Below are 25,380 nucleotides of genomic sequence, written 5' to 3' on the forward strand. Positions count from 1 at the left end.
GAGTAGATTCTAACAAAAAAGTGTAACTCATAGGATAACCTCTCTTGTACCACATTAACTCTTTTTGTTAATTGTGGCAAAGTATATATAACATAAAATTTACCATTTTAAACATTTTTTTATCATTTTATTTTCATCATAAGTGTACTTTTTAATCCCCATACCCTATTCTCCCTATTCCCCCACCCACCTCACCTCTGGTAACCAGCAGTTTGTTCTCTATAGTTAAGAGTCTGTTTCTTGGTTTGTCTCTCTTTCTCTCCTTTTTTTCCCTTTGCTCATTTGTTTTGTTTCATAACTTCTAAAAATGAGTGAGATCGTATGGTATTTGTCTTTCTCTGACTTATTTTGCTTAGCATTGTACTCTCTACCTCTGTCCATGTTGTTGGAAATGGCAAGATTTCATTCTTTTCTATGGCTGAATAGTATTCTCTTGTATTCATATGCCACATCTTCTTTATCCATTTATCTATTGATGGACACTTAGGCTGCTTCCATAGTTTGGCTATTGTAAATAATGCTGCTATAAACATAGAGGTGCAGGTATCCCTTTGAATTAGTGCTTTTGTATTTTTTGGGTAAATATACAGTAGTGCAATTACTGGATCGTAGGGTAGTTCTGTTTTTAATTTTCTGAGGAAACGCCATACTGTTTTTCACAGTGGCTGTACTAGTTTGCATTCCCACCAATAGTACAAGAGGGTTCTTCCTTTTTCTCATATCCTCGCCATTGTTGTTTGTTGTATTTTGATTTTAGCCATTCTGACAGGTATGAGGTGGTATCTCATTGTGGTTTTGGTGTGCATTTCTCTGATGATGAGTGATGTTGTGCATCTTTTCGTGTGTCTGTTGGCCATCTGAATGTCTTCTTTGGAGAAATTTTAACCATTCTTAAGCATACATACAGTTCAGTGGCATTAAGTATATTCACATTGTTATCCGTCCATCACCACCATGCATCTACAAAAAGTTTTCATCTTCTCAAACTGAAACTCCATACCCATTAAACAGAACTCTCATTCCCTCTTCCCCAGAGCCTGGCAACTACCATTCTGCTTTCTTTCCCTATGAATTTGACTACTCTACATATTTCATATAAGTTAAATCATATATTTGTGACTAGTTTATTTTACTTAACATAATGTCTTCAGGGTTCATCCATTTTGCAGCTCGTATCTGAATTTCCTTCCTTTTTAAGGCTGAATAATATTTGTCGGTATATATGATATATCCTATTTATTCATTCGTTTGTTAATGGACACTTGAGTTGCTTCCACCTTTTAGCTATTGTAACTAATGCTGCTGTGAACATGGATGTACAGATATGTTTGAGTTCCTGCTTTTAATTCTTTTGTGTGTATACCCAAAAATGGAATTGCTGGATTATGTGGTAATTTTATGTTTACTTTTTTGAGAAACCTGCATATTGTTTTCCACAGTGGCTGTACCATTTTACATTCCCACAGTATAAAGTATTCCAATTTTTCCACATCCTTGCCAAAACTTATTTTCTGTGTTTTTGTTTTGTTTTTAATAACAAACTAATGGATGTGAGGTGGTATCTCATTATGGTTTTGATTTGCATTTCTTTAATGACTAGTGATGCTGAGCATCTTTTCTTGGGCTTATTGGCCATTTTTCTATTTTCTTTAGAGGAATGTCTATTGAAATCCTTTGCCCATTTTTTAATTGGGTACATGTCTTTCTTTGTTGAGTTGTATGAGTTCTTTATTCTGGATAGAAGTCCCTTACCAGGTATATGATAAGCAAATATATTCACTCTCCCATTCTGTAAGTTGCCTTTTTGCTCTGTTAATTGCCCTTTGATGCACAAAAGTTTTAAATTTGCAGGCACCTGGATGGCTCAGTCAGTTGAGTGACTGACCCTTGGTTTTGGCCCAGGTCATGATCTCACATTTCATGAGTTTGAGCCCCGCATCAGTCTCTGCGCTGACAGCATGGAGCCTGCCTGGAATTCTCTCTCTCCCTCTCTCTCTGCCCCTCACCCCCTCAAAATAAATAAGTATACATTAAAAAAAAAAAAGCCAAAAGTTTTCAATTTTGGTGAAATAAAATTTACCTGTTTTTTCTTTCGTCACCTGTGCTTTTGGTGTGATATTCAAGAAATCATTGCCAAATTCAGTTGGCATGAAGTTTCCTTCCTATGTTTTCTTCTAACTTCTTTATAGTTTTATGTATTATGGTTAAGTCTTTGACCCATTTTGAGTTAATTTTTGTACATAGTATACAACAAAAGCCCAACCTCATTCTTTTACATGTAAATATCAATTTCCCCAAAACCATTTATTGAAAAGACCGTCTTTTCTCCATTGAATAGTCTTGGCATTCTTGTCAAAAATCATTTGACCAAGTATGCCAGAGTTTATTTCTGGGCTTGCTGTTCTGTTCCATAGGTCTGTATGTCTGTATTTATGCCAGTACCACACTCTTTTGATTACTATAGTTTTGTAGTAAGTTTCAGAATTAGGAAATGTGAGACTCCCAAATTTATTCTTCTTTTTCAAGATTGTTTTGTTATTCAGGATCCCTTCAGATTCCATATGAATTTTAGGATGGATTTTTCTATTTCTGGAAAAAATATTGTTAGCATTTTGAAAATGACTGCATTGAATCTGCAGAGTGCTTTGGATAGTATTTTGTTTATTATTATCTTTGGTTTACTATTAATGTGGAAGAACATTTAACAATATATTGGTTTGTTTGTTTTTTTTTTAAGATTTTATTTTTAAGTAATCTCTACACCCAATGTGGGGCTTGAACATACAACCCCGAGATCAAGAGTCACATGCTCCACGGACTGAGCCAGCCAGGTGCCCCTATTGTTGACTATAGGTACATTGTAGTACAGCAGATCTCTAGAGTTTATTCATCTTGCTTTACTGAAACTTTATACCCATTGAACAACTCCTCATTTCCCTCTCCCCCAGCCCCTGGCAACCACCATTCCACTCTTTGATTCACTAATTTGACTATTGTAAGTATCTCATGTGAGTGAAATCAGGTAATGTTTTTCTTTTTATGCTTAGCTTATTTCACTTAGCATAATGTCTATTTATGTTGTCACCTACTACGAGTTTTGATACCTCAACTATATTAAGTGTTGCAATCCATGAACACAGGATATCTTTCCACTTATTTGTGTCTTTTTTGATTTCTTCTTGCAGTGATTTATAGTTTTTAGTGTACAAGTCTTTTACCTCCTTGATTAAGCTTATTCCTAAGTATTTTATGCTTTTTGATGTTATTGTAAATGGAATTGTTTTCTTATTGTTCTTCGCTGGTGTATAGAAACACAGCAGATTTTTAGGTGTTGATTTTGTGTCCTGCAACTTTGCCAGATTCATTTATTAACTCTAACAGTTTTGGGGAGGATTCTTTAGGGTTTTCTGCTTGTAAGATCATGTCATCTGCAAACAGAGACTCAAATACCTTTTATTTCTTTTTCTTGCCTATTGAATAAAAATGGGTTTGATGATTTGGTATGCAAATCCTTAATAGATACAGAGAACAATGCTGTATTTTAGCCTAGTGTATTGATTAGTGTTCATAGTGAATCATCAAGAAAAAGTTTAAAAAAAAAAGTTAATTTGTAACCTGTATACTATATGTAAAACAAAAGTGTATAAGTAAAAAGTACATTTTAAAAGAGTTTTATCAAAATACCTGAAATTTTTTAAAAATTAGTTTAAAATATTTTTTGATGTTTTTATTTATATTTTGAGGGGAGGGGCAGAGAGAGAGAGACACACAGAATCTGAAGCAGGCTCCAGGCTCTGAACTGTCAGCACAGAGCCCGATGCAGGGCTCGAACTCAGACTATTAAGATCATGACCTGAGCTGAAGTCTGACGCTTAACCGACTGAGCCACCCAGGTGCCCTTAAAAATTAGTTTAGATACTTCAAGAAGAAATCCTCTGTTCTCTAGAATTCTTGATTTAATAGGATAGTCTTTTATCTTCAGGAAGATAAGACACTGAGCTTTGAAATATCTGCTGTGTTTTTGTTTTGTGTGAGGTCCTATAGTCAAGGACGATGGATTGATAACAGGGTAGAGAGAAAAACTGGGCCAGCCAACCTCTGGCTAGACTTTAGTTATCTTAGGATCCAAAGTCTATACTTAACTTGCTTATCTTAGTATCTTAAAAGCTATATTTAACTTGTTTATCTGTTTTTATACTTTTGTACTTCTTTCTTTTATTGTACATTCTTTTAAAAAAGAAAATATAGCCTTATATTTAATATACTCAGGGAAAAATGGGAACTTATGTTTATCCATGCTTAGGTGAAGGAAAAAAGGAAAACAGAGTATTCCTAAAGTCAGAATAGACAGAGTTCAGGTGACCCTAAGGAAAAAAGCCAAAACTCAAAAGGAGAAAGTTGGGGACCTACTGCTGATCCCATTCATCATGGATTTCTCTTACAAAATATTATTTTCTTGTTTTTTATTTTTTATTTAAAAGAAAAAAAATTTCACTTTTGAGAGACACAGAGCATAAGCTGGGGAGGGGCAGAGAGAGAGGAAGATGGAATCCAAAGCAGATTCCAGGCTCTGAGCTGTCAGCACAGAGCCTGACATGGGGCTCAAACTCACTGACCACGAGACCATGACCTGAGCCGAAGTCAGATGCTTAACCGACTGAGCCACCCAGGTACCCCTATTTTTTATTTTTTAATTTTATATTATTATTTTTTAATGTTTATTCATTTTTGAGAGAGAGAGACAGAGCGTGAGTGGGGGTGGGGGTTGGGGACAGAGAGAGACACACACACACAGAATCTGATACAGGCTCCAGGCTCTGAGCTGTCAGCACAGAGAGCCCTATGCAGGGATCCAACCGAGGAACTGTGAGATCATGACCTGAGCCATTGCCAGACGCTTAACCAACTGAGCCACCCATGTGCCCCTATTTCCTTGTTTTTTAAAGTGTTGTATTCTACTTATTTAAGGATACAGCCAAACTTTATCTAGACCAACCTATTCTCTGAGCATTTTGCATAGCTAGAGTTTTCTGTAAAGCTAGTCATTTCCCTTAAATATCCCCCAAAGCATAATGATATAAACATTTCTGTCCTACTTATATATTACTAAATACCAAACCACCCCAAAACTTAGTGGCTTAAGGGTGCATGGGTGGCTCAGTCAATTGAGCATCCAACTCTTGATTTTGACTCAGGTCATGATCCCAGGGTTGTGGGATTGAGTTCCACATCGGGCTCCACACTCAGCAAAAAGATTCTCTCCCACTCTGCCCCTCTCCCCCTCTGCTTGCTCATGCATTCTCTCTCTCTCTTTCTCTCTCTCTCTCTCTCTAATAAAAAAAAATTTTTTTTAATACAACACAGTGGCTTAAAACAGTGATAGTTTTGTGAATTGGCTAGATTGGTTTTATGCAGTTCCAAAAGAAGAGTTCTAGAAATATTTTTAATAGCACTACTGGAATGAATGAAGTCTTTCAGGGTGACTCCTTAGAAGGATTTCTTTTACTTGGTTGTATAAGAGCTATTCTACTTCTTTAAAATATTATTCTCTTTACTTTATACTTACAGCTATAGTTAACTTCTTAGATAATGTAATGTTTATTTCAGTTTATTGGCTGATTTATGTGATGTGCTTTGCTTGACATCCAACACAGCAACCTACAATATCATTAGTTTATTCATCCCTAATGATAATGATTGGAGAAGGGAGGCTTGGAAGCAGAACCACCTGCCTCATTATGCATTTGTGAGTCCTTTCTAGTAACAAGTGGTAGTAAAAGATAGTTAACAAAGATCATTGACCTCATGAGAACAGAAGACAGCTATGGCTCTGTATTGGCTTGTGAAGGTCTGTAGTAAAGAATAGAGAATCTCAAACTTTTTAAAGAAGGGAGTTCTTTGTTCAAGTATATTCCACAAGAAAGTGGATACAAAAAGATAAAATCTTAAAAAGAAAAGGTAAAATCTGAGCTGTTTTGGTTGAAGGCAAGGAGTTGGGGGAAGTAGAGTCTAACCTGGTCATTCTCTTTCCCTCCTTTCCTCTCCGTTCCCTTCACCTCCCTTTCACAGTCCCCTGAGGGAGCTCGGTAAACCACAGTTTGAAAACCACTGATAAAGACGATTCTGCTGAGTCCTGACTCCAAAGTAGTTAAAGATTCAAATAAATGGTTGAGTTTGAGATCCCATCATCTTCAGTTGACCACCCACCAGTAGCCAATCATGATATGAGAGAAATATAACCAAAATGTGTTCTGTATACATATAAATTCTTATGTGAAACCAATAGCCTTAATTTAACAGCTGCTTGGAACCAGGAATGAATTAGATCCCTGTTGCCCTTTAATCTAAGACCTGTGCTAATTTGTTTACCCTTTCAAGCCCAAAGCCAAGAAAATGTTTTCTAGCCATACTTTCTGGTTTATAGTATATAAAAAATTTTTGATTTTAGATTATTTTATAATAGTGTATATGCTTTAGGGGTGCCTGAGTGATTCAGTTGGTTAGGCTTCTGACTCTTGATTTTAGCTCAAGTCATGATCTTGTGGTTTGTGAGTTCAAGCCCCATGTCAGGCTCTGCACTCACAGCATGGAGCCTGCTTAGGATTCTCTGGGGGGGGCGCCTCAATAAATAAATGAACTTAAAAAAAATTTTTTTTAATGTATATGCTTTAAATATATATACGTTGAACATTGGAGATCTCTGCCTTTCCTTCCCTTTGAGTACCCTTAGTCTGCCTAATTTCCTCTAGTCATGTGCTTTACTTCAGGTGCATAAAAATAACCTAGATCACCCTTGAAACTCTGATTCAGTAAGTCTAGTTTAGAGCCCAAGTAATTTGCCTTTCTAATACATTCCAGATAAAGCTCATTATGCCGACCCATTGACCACACTTTGAGTGGAACTAGTGTTAGATCCACACTCTAATCTCAGCCTCTTAATAATCAGTGGTTCTCAGAGTGAATCAATGTAAAGACTTTTTTTTGGAGGGTGCAGGGGGAGGGCCCCATGTACAAGATCCAAGAATTGAAGGCAAATACTGCCACTGTCGAAGAGTGTTATTTGGGGCATATCATTTCCACATTGGATTTTCTCCCTTTAGAGGTTAGGATTATAAATCTCTCGTTCAAGATTAAAAGATTGTGGAGAATAGTTCTAAAGAAATGCTATTAGCTGCATTACTAATGCTTTAAACCTAGAAAATATTTAAGCTTAAATATATTTTTATGGAGAAAGATGAAATGAAAGGTACTGTGACATTTTGCTTTTGAAACTTAAAGCAAAATCTTATTTTACTTAAAAATATTTTCTGAAATATATTTTGTCTTTTTTCTAATATAGGTGAATATGCTCACTGTGGAGAATATAAAAAATAAAGACAAGTATAATATGAAGGTATATTATTGAATGGTTCTTTTTTTTTTTAACATTTTATTTATGAGAGAGAGAGAGCACATGGATGGTGATGAGTAGGAGAGGTGGAGGGGGGGGGGGGGACAGAGGACATGAAGCTGGCCCTGTGCTGACAGCTGAGAGACCTATGTGAGGCTCAAACTCACAAATTGTGAGATCATGACCTGAGCTGAAGTTGGATGCTTAACCATTTGAACCTCCCAGGCACCCCTACCATTGAGTGGCTCTTGAAAGCCACATGTTTTTAATTGAGTTATAATTGACATACAACATTTATATTAGTTTCAGGTGTACAACATAATGATTCAATATTGGTATAAATTGCAAATGACCACCACAATAAGTCTAGTTAACAACTGTCACAATACATAGTTACAAAAACTGTTTTTCTTGGGGTGCGTAGGTGGCTCAGTCAGTTGAGTGTCTGACTTTGGCTCAGGTCATGATCTCACAGTTTGTGGGTTTAAGCCCCACATTGGGCTCTGCACTGACAGCACAGAGCCTGCTTCAGATTCTTGGTTTCCCTCTCTCTCTCTCTCTCTCTCTCTGCCCCTCCCCAACACCTGCCTGCATATGTGCACCTGCCTCACTCTCTCAACAATAAACATTAAAAAAAAAAAAAGGTTTTTTTCTTGTGATGAGAATTTTGAAGATTTACTCTCTTAGCAACTTTTGAATATGCAATATAGTATTTTTTAAGTTTATTTATTTTGAGAGAAAGCATGAGTGGGGGAGGGGCAGAGAGAGAGGGAGAGAGAGAATCCCAAGCAGGCTCTGTACTGTCAACACAGAGCCTGACACAGGGCTCAATCTAATCATGAGATTATGACCTAAGCTGAAATCAAGAGTCTGACACTTAACCTGCTGAACCACTCAGGCATCCCTGAATATGCAATATAGTATTAACTAAAGTTGCTGTGCTATACATTACATCCTTGTGACTTATTTCTTTTATAACTGAAAGTTTGTACCTTTTGACTCCCTTCACCCATTTCTCCCACCAGGCAACCTTCCCCTCCCTCTGACAACCACCAATCTGTTCTCTGTACCTAAGAGCTTGTTTTTTGTTTTGTTTTGTTTAGATTTTGCATATAAATGAGATCATATGGTATTTGTCTTCCTCTGACTTATTTCACTTAACATAATGCCCACAGGCATCCATGTTGCAAATGGCAAAATTTCCCTGTTTCTCAATGGCCGAATAATGAGGAACTGTATACATATGGTTCTGACTCAAATCCTTCCCTTGACCTACAAGAATATTTCTACTCCTCCTCTAAGCATCTACTCTTATGACCTCCTTTCTGAAATCTTTTCTAACTACCCCCTGCAAACTTGGGTATGATTTCTATGCTTCCATTGGCCTTGTCTAGGGCTCCATTATAACAGGTAACACCTAACCATAAACTCTGAATGCAGGAATAGTCTTTGAATCCAGGATCTCTTAAAGATTTAAAGAGATCCTGGTCTCATCCATTTTTTGAAGTTCTTTATATATTAAAAATGACTGGAATCCAAAGCAGGATTATTGTAATTTTGGTATATTTTAAATATTTACATAAACAAACTAATTTATTTTAATACAAAAATGACCGTAGGGGCACCTGGGTGGCTCAGTCAGTTGGGCGGCTGACTTGGGCTCAGGACATGATCTCACGGTCCATGAGTTTGAGCCCTGCGTCGGGCTCTGTGCTCACAGCTCGGAGCCTGGAACCTGCTTTGGATTCTGTGTCTCCCTCCCTCTCTGCCCCTCTCCCACTCATGCTCTGTCTCTCTCACTCTCAAAAATAAATAAACCTAAAAAAAATTTTTTTTAATGACTGTATGTAGGATAATAATCATGTGATTGTTTCAATAGATGAAGAAAAACCATTTGACAAGTCCATAATAAAAACACTCAGCAGGGGCACCTGAGTGGCTCATTCAGTTAAGCGTCCAACTTCAGCTCAGGTCATGATCTCACGACTCATGAGTTCGAGCCCTGCCTTGGGCTCTGTGCTAACAGCTCAGAGCCTGATGCCTGCTTCAGATTCTGTGTCTCCCTCTCTCTCTCTACCCCTCTCCTGCTCACGCTCTGTCTCTCTCTGTCTCAAAAGTAAATAAACATTTTAAAAAATTTTAAACACTCAGCAAACTAGAAATAAAAGAAAACTTCCTCAAGCAGATAAAGAGCATCTACAAAAAATCCCACAGCTAACATACTTCATGGAGAAAGACAACTAAAAACTTTCCTTATAAGGTCAGGAACAGGAGAAAGATATCTGTTCTTGCTACTTCTTTTCAATATTGTACGAAGTTCTAGCCAGAGCAATTAGATAAGGAAAAGAAATAAAAGGTATCCAGATTGGAAAGAAAGAACTATTTCTGTTTGCAGATGACATTAACATGTACATAGAAAATCCTAAAGAATCCACAAAAAAAAACTATTGTAAATAATAAATGAGTTCAACAAGATTGTAAGATGCAAGATCAATGGGTATAGCGTTTCTTTTAGAGGTGGTGAAAATATTCCAAAATTAGATTGTGGTGATGGTTGCACAACCCTGTGAATACACTAAAAACCACTGAATTGTACATTTTTAAAAGGTAAGTTTTATGGTATGTTAATTATATGTCAATAAAGCTATTTTTTAATGACTACATATATAAATTCATTTGTATATAAGGATTAAAGGCTAAGTTTGAGGCCTTCTGTGAAAGTCAGGCTTGAGCCAAAGGTCTTCCTGTTCCTTAGGTGGTTTTCTGCTATATGTTCATGTGCCTAACACAATGTCTGACAGATAGTATAAGCTCAGTATTTGTATAATGAATGAATTATAGTAACCGAACTGACTTAAATTAGCCTAGTTCAGCAAATGTACATTACTGAGGTATTTTTGCTTTCATCAAAGATCCATGAATTTAGTTACATCCACAGAAATTCTAGCCTGGCCCCAGGATGAGTTTGGTTTTAGCCCTATAAAACAAGTTTTAGGGGTACTTGGGTGGCTCAGTCAGTTAAGCATCTGACTTTTGGTTTCAGCTCAGGTCAAGATCTCATGGTTTCATGAATTTAAGCCCCACCTCGGGCTCTGTGCTGGCAGCACGGAGCCTGCTTGGGATTCTCTCTCCCTCTCACTCTCTGCCCCTCCCCCACTCACACTGTCTCTGTCTCTCTCAAAATTAGTAAACTTAATAAAATAAAACAAGTTTTAAAGAAGACAAAATGGCTGGTAGACTAGATAAAGACCTTTTAAAAAGAAGATCTATTAATCAAGCTAAACATGAACTGAATCATAAGTAGGAGTTTTTAAAAATAAATAAGTGCAGAAAAACCTTGGTTTGCGAGCATAATTCATTCCAGAAACATACTTGTAATCCAGAGCACTTGTAAATCAAAGTGAATTTCCCCACAAGAAATAATGGAAACTCAGATGATTTGTTCCATAACCCAAAAATATTCATATAAAAATGGCTAAAATACTGTAATATAATACAAAATAATAAATAAAATACAAAATATAAAGAAAAATAAACCAATTAACCTGTATTTACCTTTGAAAACCTTCATGGCTGGTATGAGGGAGACAAGAGTTATTTAGGGTTATTGTGAAGGACGACTTTCACTATCACTAACAGAATCAATGCTGTCTATTGGCTCAATGGAATCTTTTTTCTTTTCGTGCAACTTTAACAAGGAACCTATCCAATGACACTTGCTTTTGCCTCTTTTTGAGGATTTCACGGAAACGTGACATTGCATTGTTGTTAAATTCATCACTTGCAGTGCTACAGCCTTATTTGGGTGGTGCTTTTCTACAAAAGTTTGCACTTGTTTCCCACATTTTACACATCTCCCTAATATCATTTGAAGTGAGGGATTCCTCTGCCTTTTTCTCTTCCTCCTCTGCAGATGAGATGCAGACATAGAGTTCTTATAAAATCTTGTAATTGGGGCCACTCTCATACCTTGTTCATACTTTGATGATTTCCTTTTTATATTCCACTGTAATCATCTCCTTCTTCTTAACCACCTTTCTTTTCAACATTTTTCTGCATGGGGGCCATTATATACACTCGCATGGATGTTGACTACAGTATAGTATTAATCAACTCTTGTCATATACTATATTTCATGTAACTGGCAATCAGGCAGCAGGCAGCCTGACTGAGAATGAAGCAAAGCATTCCTAAGCTTACTCTTGTATGGAAAAGCAAAGGACTGTCCATAGGTGCTTTGAAGTGACAAAAAATACAGTAGTGCCAGTTGTGGGCACCTGCTTACATTCTGAAAAATCACTGATTTCTGCTAAACACCGCGGTCTGAGAGTGAGCATCCAAGCATGGGAGACAATTACCCACAATCCCGCAGAGAGGGAGAGAGAGAAGAATCATTGGCTCAGTTGCGATCCTGTGACATGTGGCGTCATGTACTATTATTGTGAGACATCACTCGTTTATCAAGTTAAAATGTATTAGAAATGTTTGCTCGTCTTACAGAACACTTGCAGAACAAAATACTCACAATCCAAGGTTTTACTGTATATAATAACAATTTAAAATAAAACAATAATAATAAAATAAATTTAAATCACCTGTAATTCCACCTGCCTATCCTTTCTGTTTATGTGTATATATAAAGTTTGTAGGAATATAATTGTAGCATTAAAATTATTTTGTATTCCACTTCCTTTTAACACTATTTCATAAGCATTTTCCCATGTTGCTATTTAGACTTTATGGTTTATGGCTTAGTGTATTCCATTCACTTGTTAAAGTACCCTCAATGGTAGCCCTTTAACTTAATTAAAACTTAATTCACGTTATAATCATTCTTTTAAAAATATATTCATCTAGGGTTCCCGGGTGGCTTAGTCAGTTAAGCCTCCAACTGTTGATTTCGGCTCAGGTCATGATCTCATGGTTCGTGGAATTGAGCCCTGCTTTGGGCTCTGCTCTGACAGAGTGGAGCCTGCTTGGGATTCTTTGTCTCCCTCTCTCTCTCTCACCTTCCTCTGCTTGCACAAGCATGTGCAAATGCTTGCTCTCTATCTCAGAATAAATAAACACTAAAGAAAATAAAACATTGTTAAAAATATATTCATCTAGGGACACCTGGGTGGCTCAGTCAGTTGAGTGTCCGATTCTGGATTTCAGCTCAGGTCATGACCTCACGATTTGTGAGTTCAAGCTCTGCACTGTCAGTGTGGAGCCTGCTTGGGATTCTCTCTCTCTCTCCTTCTCTCTGCCCCTCCTGTGCTCACTCTGTCTCTCTCTCAAAATAAATAAGTAAACTTTAAAAAATAAAAATAAAATAAAAATGTATTCATCTCATAAAACCCTAACCCTAAAAGAACATAATCCCTCATCTTCCCTGTCTGTACTCAAATAGTTACGCATTGCTAGAGAAAATTGTACAGCCCAGCATATTTAGTACCACTTGAAATTCATCATCACCAGATTTATGTTGGCCATCAATCTTACTATATTTTTCTAACAAAGTTGTTCCTCCACTCTTTATAACAAATATTTTATACTTTCATTGCCTTCTGCCCTCCTTTTTTCCCTCCATGCACTCTGTTGATGATTATTACTCATGCACTTCAGAAAGAAAAAAGGCATAAAACATGAACTCTCTCACTTTCTACTACCAACCTGCAAATGTATCTACAGACATCCTCTCTTTACTAGTTGGAATGGAGGAAATATCCCAGCTCCCAACAAAGGCTAATCCCTCCCTGGTGCACTGGATTGCATTTCCTCCTACATTATCTTTTCAGCCATGGTAGAACCCTGAAATATTTGCAGTTGGTTGCCTGCCCGACAACTACTTTCCCATTGAAACCAAACAGAGTTTATTTAGGAGAGTTTATCCACCTTCCTCCCCATTGGCCTCTGAATATTAACATATCTGGATGTAATGGTTGCGGTGGTAATAGCCATCCTGTCACCTAATAGAAAGTCTGAGTGACACGGTGAGGGTCTGAATTAACTCTCCCCTCAGAATTCTATCTTTGGTCTTCTTGATATGTATGGCTAATAAACTTCTTCTGTTGCTTAAGCTGTTTTGAGATTGTTTTTTATATCCATACAGCAGAGTATCATACCTAAATGATATACATTTTAAGCTACCCCAAGTAAATCCAGAGTAAAAACACTGTGATTGCTATACAAATGGAACTTCAGAACAAGTCCCTAATGCCATCCCATTCCTACCCACCCCTTCTGATGTGTTTGCTGATCCTAAATTCAACCTGTATAGAAATTCTGGAGCTACTACTGCTTCTCAGGATGTTGCTTATCATTTAATCCCTCTCTTTTCTAAATCTTCAACATTGGTGGGAAGGAAATTAGGAAAGGAAAGGAGAGGGGAGGGGAGGAAAAAGGGGAGGAAGGAAGGGAGGGAGGGAAGAAGGAATACAGGTCCTGAAGAACTGAAGAACATGAGTCTCCATTGAAAGGGCCCACTGTGTGCCCAATACAGCAAATAGAAATAACCTACCCAAGGGTACCTCATTGTCAAAATTTGAATCACTGGACATATGGAGAAATTTCAAAATTCTTTTAAAAAAAGGATTATGTATAAATATTGGGAATCAGAATGGCATTGGACTGAACAATAATGGAATCTAATTAGCAAGCAATGGAGCAATGCTTTCAAGTTTCTGAGAATTTACTGGTAGCCTAGGATTTTGTGCACAGCCAAACTATCATCTGTCTCAGAAATAGTCTCAATTACTGCCCCTTGGGAACCTTTGCCCAAAGATTGAATTGATAGCCCTTGAAAATGGTGTTGAAGGAGAGCCTAGAATTATAGCAATAGTTGTAGGAATTAGAAGAGAGTATAGCCTAGAAAGACTTTTCTAAAACAGAAGCTATAGGACTTGGGGAGTGTCACATGGTGCACATGTCTGGAACTAATTAGACCTTTCAAAAAGAATCTTGTCAGCCCGGGAGCTTATGTAGAGGACTTGCTTTCACCATGTTTGACTGACATTGAACGATTTAGGTAGTCAAGAGCCTGAATTCACTGTGTTTACTGGATGGGAAATTCTTGATTCACAGATAAGTTGCAAACTTACTCTAACATTCTTTTCTTTATATTCCTATGAGATGTTTTCTGGGGCAGAGCCACTTTACAACTTACAGAGGATAAGGAACAGAGCCATGAAGAAAGGTTAAATAATTTGAGGTGGTGTGCCTATTGAAAAGAAAAACATGGGTATGATGGTGACAAGGTTCCCTGTTGTAAGTTGAACAGTAGTGCAGTCTTGAAAAGGCAATAGGATGTTCAAGAAAAGAAGAAATTCCTGATTCACACTTATTATAGTTACCATTCACCAAGCCCTTACTAGATACCAGTCACTGCACTAGATGTTTTCTGTATCTTCTAACTCCCGCTATCATCCTGTAAGAGAGGTATTATTATCCCCATTTTACAGCTGAAGAAACTCAGGCTGAGAGGGATCAAATAACTTGCCCTGTGCTACAGAATTCATCCTTAAGAGCAGAATTACATACCAACCTTTTCGTAACTGTACATTATACCAGGTACCAGGTCTGTTTTTGTCACATAATACAGTATCAGGCATTTCATAGGCATTCAGTTAATATTGACTGACTGATTAGTCCTTGTGCAAGACTTTGGCATCTGAGGTTCTTCAGGCCACAAATTCCTCCATAAAGTAGGAAAGGAAGCCCTTCCAGAGCCTTGTTGGTGTGCTTCTAGGTCAGGCTATTAGATTTCCCAGGCCCAGCATTCTTTGAGTGAGCCCCAAAGGCTTGATTCGATTTGGGCTCTGGTTTGGGCAGTGGGGCTTGTCCTTGTTCTGAGATTTTAACTATAAATTGGATCAGACTATTTCTAGAACTCAGTGGGTCCACCCCTGAGGGGCAATGGGAGTTCAGTTACTACTTTCTCTGATGGAACTTCCCCATCCCTACACAGAGATGTCTCCAGTATAGGTTGGCCAGGCAGGAAATTCCAAACCCTTTTCCTGAAACTCTAAATAGCTTGAGGAATCTCTCTCCAGCTAGAGTTGGAAAGGCTCCCAGCAAAGAGTTGGGTCTTACGTAACTTTATAGACTGCCCATTTTTAGGAAAAAACAAACTGTTCCTCAGCTAGTGCTGGACTCTTTGAGATACCTCCTGCATTCTTTGCTGAATGCTCAGCAGCCCCACTGGAAGCAGCTCATAGGACAGAGTTGAAGACCAGTGAGGTTAAGTGGGGAGAGATGAAGAAAAGGGGGGGGGGGGGTGCAGTCTGTCTTTCTGGCTGGAACACGCTGTTCTGGTTCTCATGCTTCAGCTCCCACTAGCAATAGAGGGAGTGCGGTGAGTGTGAAGGGAACTCCGGGAGAGGAATTATACCCAGGCATATCTGCCCTGCTCATTCCAGAAGCCAACCACTGTACTCGGGTGATCCTCTCAGCACCCACACCTCAGCAAGAAAAACTAGAACTAGTGTGTAAATAGGTCCACTGCTGTAATGAACCAAATTCTACTCTGGAAAAAGAAATGTTTCCAATTTAGTTTGGTGAAGATTCAGTTCTTCCTTAGTTCATTTCAGTGAACATTTTAAGATACGTGCCAGGCTCTAGACTAGGGTAAATAACTACTGAGATGAATAAGACAGCCCCTGTCCTTAATATGCAACCAAGGAGGAAAGAGAAAATGCATATAATAGTTATAATACACTTATTTGCTTTATAGTTCTTTGTACTTCATGTCATTCTTGTGTTCTTAACTCTTATAAAGATAACCATCAGGTTTATGTCCATCTGTGAATGAATGTCCTAGCTAATTCAAGGTAAAAATACAAGAAAATTTCCCCTCTTCAGATGTGACCGGTTATTTTACCAAATTATTAATGAAACGGGCAGGCACAAGTTTTAAGAATATTCTTCCCTTAATTGTCTTTATTTCCATAATTTTCTCAAGCTACTATAAGGCATTTAGAACTTTGAATATAACTTGAATCTTTACTATGACAGATAGCCTGCTCAATCAGTTATAATTTGCCCTAGAGCATGCCTGTAGCTTTTGCTTCTTCCCTGAAATAGGTGTTAGGCACTTAATAAGTACTTGTTTCCCCAGTACAGGTGTCTGTCCTCTTTGGAGTTGTAAATGGGTGGCCCCTCATGTCTCCTATGATGATTTGGTCAATGAGGCCCAGACCTTCCAGCCTATAAGGATCCTAGTTGCCTAAAAGAATCCATCAGCCCAATTACTGCCAGAAAACTCAAAATACAGATAAAGAACTAAATATGTATACATTTTTACAAATAAAAATGGGATCATGCCATGAATTATACCTTATAAATTATTTTTTAAAAACTGTATCATGGACATAGTTTCATCTCAACAACTATTCTAAAATAATATTTTTAATGTTATCTAGAGTAATTCAATGCTACCTCATAATTTAACTAATGAGAGAGCATTTAGAATTTTTTTAAAATTTTGTTTCTATAAATGGTGCTTCAGTGAACATCCTTATGTATATATCTTATGTACTTTTATCATGTTATTTATTTTAAATTTATTTCCTGGAAGTAGACTAAAGACAATACTTACTTTAAACTCTGATGCATGTTGTTTAGTTGCCTCTTGAAAATTTCATTTATTCATTCAAAAAGATTTATGTGTGCCAGATTCTGCCCTAGTTTCTGGGGATAGACTAGTAGTAGTAATATCCCATGGAGCTTGCCTATCTAGCATTGCAAGCTAAATAAACAACTAAAACACAGTACAGAGAAGTTCAAGGTGCTTGGGGAGCATATATCCAAGGCATGTAATGTGATCTAGGGAAGGCCATTGAATGTGAGATGTTTCAGTTAGAAACCTGAAGGATGATTAAGAGTTGGCCAGACAAATGGAGGGGCCATATTCCAGTCAGTAGAGGGGTAATGGTATAACAAACTACAGGGCAAGGTAGGATTGGCAAAAGATGAGACCAGAAAGGTAAGTCATGAAAGGCAGGTTACAGAGTTTGGATTTTATGGAAAATCTTTGAAGGGTTTTTAAGCAAAAGGGTGATGTAAATAGTTTTCATTTTCAAAGGATGGTGCTGGGAAGGGAGATCAGTTTAGAGGCTGATATCATAGTTCAGACATGTGATACATATAGCTTGGTTGTGGGTAGTAGCATTGGGGGTAGAGATGGGTAGATAGAATTAATGAGACTTAGTGGTTATTGGACTTTGGTTGGATGTATAAAGAGGAAATAGATAGAAGTAACAGAAACCCAAAACTGAGGACTTAAATAACACTGAAGTTTATTTTTCAGTAACAACAAAAATGCAAAGACTTTCCTGGGCTGGTCTGGGCAGCCCCACAGTCTAAATGAGAGATTCAGAACCCTTCTGGTTTTTTGCTCTGATATATTTAAGCCATGTTGGTTCAAGATGGCTACTGTAGTTCTAGCCATCATGCCTACCTTCCTAGCATCAGGATGGAGGAAGGGAGAAAGAACGAGGCACCGTGTTCATCACAAACAGATAACCCAGAATTCTCACAGCACTTTTACCACAAGTTAGTCCATTGGTCACTCCTACCTCCATTAGTTGGAAAGCATTGTACCCACCTGAATATCAGGAAGATTCTGTTAATTTGAAAGAGAAAGGGAGAATGGATATTTGATTGGTAACTAACAATCCAGGCCTGGGAAGGTGGTGTACTACAATTCAACTCAGCCAAATTGATTACAAGGTAACATTGATTACACAAAGATATATATATATATATATATACATATATATATATATATATATATATATATATATATACACACACACACACACACACACACATATATACATATATACACATGTGTGTGTGTGTGTGTGTGTATATATATATATATGTATATATATATATATATATACACACATATACCACTATTGAAAAGAGACTTATTTGGCAACTAGACAAAGATTTAATACATTAAAATTCTGTTTATTCTTGTTGAAGAATAAACAAGTGTTCGCTCAGATAAGGCCCCAGCTTAAATGTGAATATTGCTGTATTGATTTGACCTGAATTGCTATCACACAAAATTGTCATGCTTATGATTTTAAGCACCCTGTCATTCATTAATATTCAAACTATTGAAAAGAACAAACCGGGGCATCTGGCTGGCTCCATAGGAGGAGCATGTGACTCTTGGTCTCCAGGTCATGAGTTCAAGCCCCTTATTGGGTATAGAGATTACTTAAATAAATTAATTTTAAAAAGGAGGGGTGAGAACAGACCAACAAATTGCTGCTATTAAAACAAAATCTGAACAAGATCCAAATGAAGACATTTGCTTATTGTTCTTCTCCACCAAGAATACTAGTAGTGTATTACAGTAGAAAAAGCAGGAGCTTTGGAGTGAGTCAGACAAGAGTTCCAAGCCCAACGCCCCTACCTTCTAGCTCTGTGATCTTAGATAGAGCAAAACCCTCAGTTTCCTTAATTAACTGCAGAATAGGGATGATAATCTTTACTTTGAAGGCTCATTGTAAAGATTAGATAGAAGTTTTAGTCTTTAGCTGTAAGACATTTATGTCTTTCTAATCCATGGTATGTGAGAGGTATAACTCCAACTACTCCTGACCCTGTGCACATTGTTCTTAAGTTGTTTCTGTAGCAGTTTGATCCAGTTTATAAAACATGTAACTTTTGTGACAGAGCCTAGATTCACAGTCAGCCCTAAATCTTTGCTCAAAATGAGCTCATCCCTACCCCCACGCCTCTCATCCATATTTACCGGGTCCAAACCCATCTGACTGTTGATAGTTTCCTTGCTATCCACAACCATACCACATATAGAAGCGGGAGGGATGGGGAGGAGAGAGGGACTTGGGACCAGAGCCAATTCAAGTGTGAGTTTGGAAACTGGGAGCAGGGGAGGGGAAGGGGCCTTGTAGAGAGGTGTGGCATAGTATTATTAAGCAGAAATAGAAAGACAAAGACTGTTTATAGCTCTGTCTGCACTCCAGAGTAATAATGCAGTAAGCTAAATTCCACAGATGTTTTTTTAAGTGCTTTATATGAGGGGAATTAGCCTGTCTGGTTAGCTCCAATACAAATAACCCTAAAATTCTTCCTTCACATTCCTCAGTGGCTCCTTAGAGGGGAGCTGCCTCTGAAATATATGCATCAGCCCCACAGGAAGAGGAATGAGGATCTCTAGGCCGGCCCAGCAGAGCCAGAATTCTGAGATGCAGACCTTGAATAAGAGAGGCCTTTAAGGTCTAGAGTCAGCAAATTATGGCCCACAAACTGAAAATGGTTTTTACAATTTTAAAGAGTTATATTAAAAAAAAATACACCTACACACACACATGGCCCATGAAGCCTAAATATTTCCTATTTGTCCCTTTACATATTTACAGATAGAGTTTGCTGCAAGGAGAGTGGGTCTCACCAGTAGCTGCAGGATGTCAGAACATCTGTTTTGAATCCCAGTGTAGGCACTTGCAGAAAAAGAAGTGTCAGCATCAATGAAGAATAGATTTCTGTTTCTCCTCTCCATGAGCTCTGGAGACCTGGCAAACTAACCCCATAGCGAGGGATTGCTGGGCTAGAAGGCTTGTGTTGGGTTTAGAACACAGTGTTGCCTTTGTTCTAACTGAGCAATGGAATACATCCTTTCATTAATGTTGCTTTCTCAGGCCTTTAGGCTAAATCCAGTTCGTAAGTACTGCTGCTAAATGTTGTATCAATGAGATACAAGCCTCCGATCAGTGTCCTGGGCTCAGGCGTTGGGGAGAAGTAGGTTTGTGGATGGAACAAGTGGGTGAGTGGAGGTGTTTCTTTCTGCTTGCGTGTTTTTACTCACTCTTTTACACATTAGTGGAAACTAATACCTTATGTCTAGGTAAGCAGATTCCTAACTGTTTCGACTGTTCTTCAAACCAGAAGTGGGGATTATAAACCTGAAGGAAAGGAACTGCTCTTCCCAACATGGCTTCCATGACCTGTAAGGAAAACCTAAAAGGCCAGGGCTCCACACCTATATGTATGAATGACAGTTATATTTCTAAAATACTTTGGTCCAAAGAATTTATAGCATTTACATTTGTTGCTACTTATTTTAATTTTTCAAATATTTTTCCTTGCCACAACACCAGAAGATAGATACAGTTAGCCCCTTTACCTTTGAGAGGACAGGTACCCTGCCCCTAGATGACCCAGCAAGTCAGAGAAAAAGCCAAGAATGAAAGCAGTGTTCCCATCCTTGGGCATCCTGCCACTAATCCTAGGCATGGGTAGCTTCCAAATGGAGCTGAGATCAAACCCCATATCTCTAGTGATCAAATCTGGTTGTTTCTGAGGCTGCATTGTTGTTCTGATGACCAGGTAGATAAGCCTTGAAAGACAGGGGGGAAAATGTATTGAATGAGTGGTTCACCAGCCTACCTTCTTGCCAGCACTCTAGCTCCTCAAGAGAATGATATGTCGTGTCACTGACGACGGTTATGAGTCAGCCACAGGCAGGAAGATGATGGAGTCACTGTTACCGTGAGCTTGGCTGATTGGCTGCTTTCTTTGCACTTCAGCATTCCTACCTAATGTGTGGTACATTTTTGTCATTCCACAGCAGTCTGCTGTGCACACGGCCCCTTAGTAGGTTATTTACATCATCTGTCCAGCTGTCAACCTTTTCACATCCCTGTCTGCCTAATAGAACAAGATGAATCTGTGTTAGGAGCTGCCTTTCAGGGAGATGAGTGGGATATCTATCCACAGAGTTCTAGATACTGTAGTCAAAGTGCAAGATCCCTGGGACCCCAATCTATAGGCCCCGAGGGATAAAGAAGTTTTCAGGAAAGATTTTCTGGGCACTGGCCCTAGGCCAGAAAGATGAGGGCTGGTTTCTTGGTGTTTCTGTCCTGTTATGTTATGTCTAGGAAGAGCTTTGGCCAAATAAATTTTCAAGGGATTTGATCTACCTGTTAAAGACACTATGCAAATCAATTAAGGACGAGCCTAACTATATTTTGTTTTAGATATCTTTGTCTTGTAATGTCAGCACTCACTGCGCTAATCTGGAACTTGTGATTGATAAGGCCAAGCTTCTGGTTAGTTGAGAGAAGTCTTTTCTTGATCTTTGTCATTATTCAGATCATTTCAGTGCAGCCTGTTTGTATGTGTATGTATGTGTACACCCTTCCAAAACAATGTATTGGGTCTCTTGTCCAGGGCCTACCTGACTCTGGAGAATGCTATAAAGAACAGCTCTCAACTGAAATTCTCCTTGGTCCCAGAGTTTGGGACCAGACAGCTGGACACATGACAGGTCTGTTTGTTCCCTTTCCCCTTCCCTGTCCCCTGTGAATTCTGAACTGTTTTCAACAAGGCTCACTTCCCTCAGAATCCAACTTAGCATCCTGGAGAAGCCTGAGGCCACTCTTATAGCAGGAAGCTGTCCCAGATTTGGGCAGTAACCAGTAGAACTTGATACTGACGCCAGAGTGTAAAAATAAACACCTCCTACAGTGCTGTCTTAATCCATTGGCATCAGAGTTGCTATTATTAACCCATAGGCCTCATAGGCAGCTGTGATGGGCAGACAACAGCCTGGACAGACCTATCCTCCCAGCCTGGGATCAGACTGTTTCTTTCCTACATCTACTGGGATCTGATCTGGGGCCCCTGGAGAAGCACCATCAGTCTGGGAGCATGCCCCACAACAGGTAATACTAGAGATGGAATAGTATCTTTGGTTTAGGAGAGCCTTAGGCTCCCAGGGCCAGACTGCCAGTCCAGAGTATAATCAGCACAGGCTGACTGATTCAGTTCTAGTGCAGGGGAGGGGAAAAAAACAACATAACTCTTTCCATTTCCTTTCAATATTTTAAAGAGGTTTTGCCTACCAGTTCCCTAGACCTGGAGCCTTTAGATTTTCTGGAAAATTGGGAAAGAAGAGAAGAAAGGTTCCATTGATCATCTGCCAAAAATATAATAATAATAATGACCATGACTGAGCACATATCTTGTGTCAGGCGCTTTACATGCAATATCTTATTTAATTCTACCTCAAGCCTTTGAAGGAAGATATGACAGTTTTACAAATGAGGAAGCTGAAGTTTGGTGAAGTTGAGTAACTTCCCAAAGTCCATAGCTAGCAAGTAGTGTGTCACATTTGAATCCAGAACTGTCAACACCAAAATCCATGCTCTGAATCATTACAGAACTGAGGCTCCTGAATACTCAGGACTCAGGCCAGACCTTAGCCACCTGCTTTAGACATTTTTTTAAGTATACATCAATTTATTTTCATCTTAGTCTTATAACTAAAGCAAATACAGTGTCTGGTACAGAGAAATGGTCTTTGCTGCCACCTGCTATTGAAGCAGTCCTGGTGCTCTTACCAAGCATGGTAAACTGGACTGAAGAGACTATTTTCTAAAGTCTATCAGAAGGTAAGTCACCTCTGGGAAAAGGCTTTGAGTCTCATGGATAATTCTCAGAAACTAGGACCCCTCTGCTGAGAAAAAGGCCAGACTGGAGACTGGTTCCCTAGGGGAGCAATGCTTTGATGGCTTCTAGCAGTCATGCTGAGGGAGGCATGTGCTTGGATGATAATATTTCCTTGAAGGGCAGCTAGACTTCTGTCTCTTCTTTCTCCTATCTCCCCCACCCTTTCTCCACAACTGGCTTGTGTAATTCAATCTAGATTCTTCTCATAGTCTACTTCACTGTGCACTTGTGGCCTTTTATTTACAGCTTTTGATAGACTGAAAGGATAGCAGCTTACCAGCCTGCGTGCCTCAGTCCACTGCCTTGGGGGAGGGGAAGCGGAGAACACTCTGGCCTTGTTTCCTGGAGCCTAGGGGCCAAAAGGAACAGCTAAAGAAAAAACAAGGGGTTGACCACATTGGGCCTTTTTTGTCCCAGCCAACTTGCTGCTGCAAATACACACTTGAGAGCTGTCCTCCTAACAGAGCACCCCGAACTGGGCCTAGGACTACCCACATCTGGCACACTGTCTCTGGTCTTGGTGGTTTACTCCTCCCTTTGCTGCTCACCTACACGCAACATTGGAAGGCTTAATCTCTCCATCTTCCTCCTCCATACCCTCAGCTGAAGAACTTGGTCTGTCAAGGTAGGAGCTAAATCTTTCCTAATTCTCTATAGTTGTCTTCTCTCTCTCCAACCTACATCCTCTAAAGAGATAGGATTTATAGCAAATTCTCAATCTCTGGAGACTTCTAACTGTAGCAATTAGAAGCCAGGCACCTGGAAGTGTGGGTGTGCATGTGTGTCTGTGTATTTTTGTTGAAAGGCAAGAAGACGGTGAGTGGAAGGACGTTAACTAGCACTCTGCATAGGAACCTTTCCTTGGGCTCCAGGTTTTAATTTGGCTTCATTTGTAATTAGAGCTGAAAGGAACCTTAAGAGGTCATGTGATTCAGCCTGCTGCCTCCAAACAGGTGCTATGAGTTGAACTAAGGAAGGAATCAAATAGTTGACCTACTAGAGAAAGCTATACTCTTGATGGCTGAATGAGTAGAAAACAAGAATTTTTTTTTTACTAGGTATAATCTCTTTTGAGCAGAGAAAGACTCTGGGACAACTAGGTTTATTATTATCAGATTTGTAAGGAATAAAGGAAAGCAACCCTTTATAGTTCAGTGAGGATCAGTGGCTTCTAGTTTATTCTTTTCCTAGCTATAATTCCCAGTGCTACAATCTCCATTCATTGAATTGGAGCCTTGGGAGCGTCAGGTACAGCTGAGCCTGAGAGGTGAAGGCTTAGGCTTATTAGGGGTTCCACCAGGTTCCACCTGGATATTCTGTCAGCTACTTTGATTACATTAAAGAAAGATGCCTGCATATTTCCAGGTCACAAGGGAAGACAGACTTGAGGAAAAGAAGATCTGCCCATACAAGGTAGTCCTAGGAAAGAGCCCATTGTACTTCAGAGCCACGCCTTTTGTATAGTGTTTGTATTTGACTTTAGGGAGTGCACTTTGAGCTGAACCTTTCTGTGACATATTTGAGAAGTTGAAAGCAAAGCAAAGCTCTGTGCTTAGAAAGAGGATTCTATATTAGGGAGTCCTCGTAAGGAAGCAGTTGGGTGTGTTTGGGACAACCCTTCAGGCCTCTTCCAACACACTCCCAGCATGCTGGCTGGTCTCATTTGGAATCCAAAATAACATAATATCAGTTCAGAGCAGTGGCCTCCTCAGTTAGGAGCAGCTACATGTAACCAGGAGGAAAGACAGATGAGCTCTGTCTTTGTTGGCTGCTATTTCATTTGTGGAATCGGACTCCTGATGCCATAGCCAGGTGCTCTTAAGCATCTAACATTCTGTTTATTCTTTCCTTGTAACTCCATGCAGACACCCTTGGGTATCACTATTACCACCAGTTCTTCAATCTCCAAATTCTTTCAGCATCTCTCACACATTTCAAAGAGAGGCACTTATCTTGTAAGAAATTCAAAATCTCCATCAAATCTCAAGGCCTTTAGGGGTGCCTGGATGACTCGGTTGAGCGTCTGACTTTGGCTCAGGTCATGATCTCACAGTTCATGGGTTCGAGCCCCACGTCGGGCTCTGTGCTGACAGCTCAGAGCCTGGAGCCTTCTTCGGATTCTGTGTTTTCCTCTCTCTCTGCCCCCGCCCCTGCTCATACTCTCTCTCTCCTTTAAAAATAAATAAATATTTTTTTAAAAATCTCAAGGCCTATAAAAACATAGGATCTTGGCAGGTATGGAGGGTAGTGACACAAATTGATTTTCCTGAATTAATGTAGAAAGTTCATTTTTGCCCTCAGAAGTAACTCTGCTATTAGCGCATCTATTATTTTCCACACCTCTTTGATTTGGGAGCCATGAAGAAAGAGAGAAGAGATGATTTCTATCAGTTAATCATTTGTTTCACTCTCCATTTCCCCAACCCAACAAAACATGTTGGACAGTCTTGCCTTTGCCTTTGCCTTTGCCTTTGCCTTTGCCTTTGCCTTTGCCTTTGCCTTTGCCTTTGCCTTTGCCT

General features: G+C 39.0%; 1 protein-coding gene across 2 annotated transcripts in view; it reads left to right on the top strand.

Moving 5' to 3' along the window:
• RUSC2 (RUN and SH3 domain containing 2) overlaps positions 1-25,380 on the top strand; it is a 66,365-nt gene that overhangs the window by 3,156 nt on the left and 37,829 nt on the right. The window contains exon 1 of one of the 2 annotated variants that reach the window (XM_040481608.1): positions 21,958-22,074. The exons of the other annotated variant lie outside the window; for it this stretch is intronic. The gene's annotated coding sequence lies outside the window, so the exon portion shown is untranslated. Of the gene's footprint in view, positions 1-21,957; positions 22,075-25,380 lie in introns of those variants that run through there. 2 annotated transcript variants of the gene reach the window in all.

The sequence above is a fragment of the Herpailurus yagouaroundi genome, unplaced genomic scaffold (genome assembly GCF_014898765.1).
Source record: "Herpailurus yagouaroundi ecotype Mexico unplaced genomic scaffold, PumYag 160, whole genome shotgun sequence".
NCBI lineage: Eukaryota > Metazoa > Chordata > Mammalia > Carnivora > Felidae > Herpailurus > Herpailurus yagouaroundi.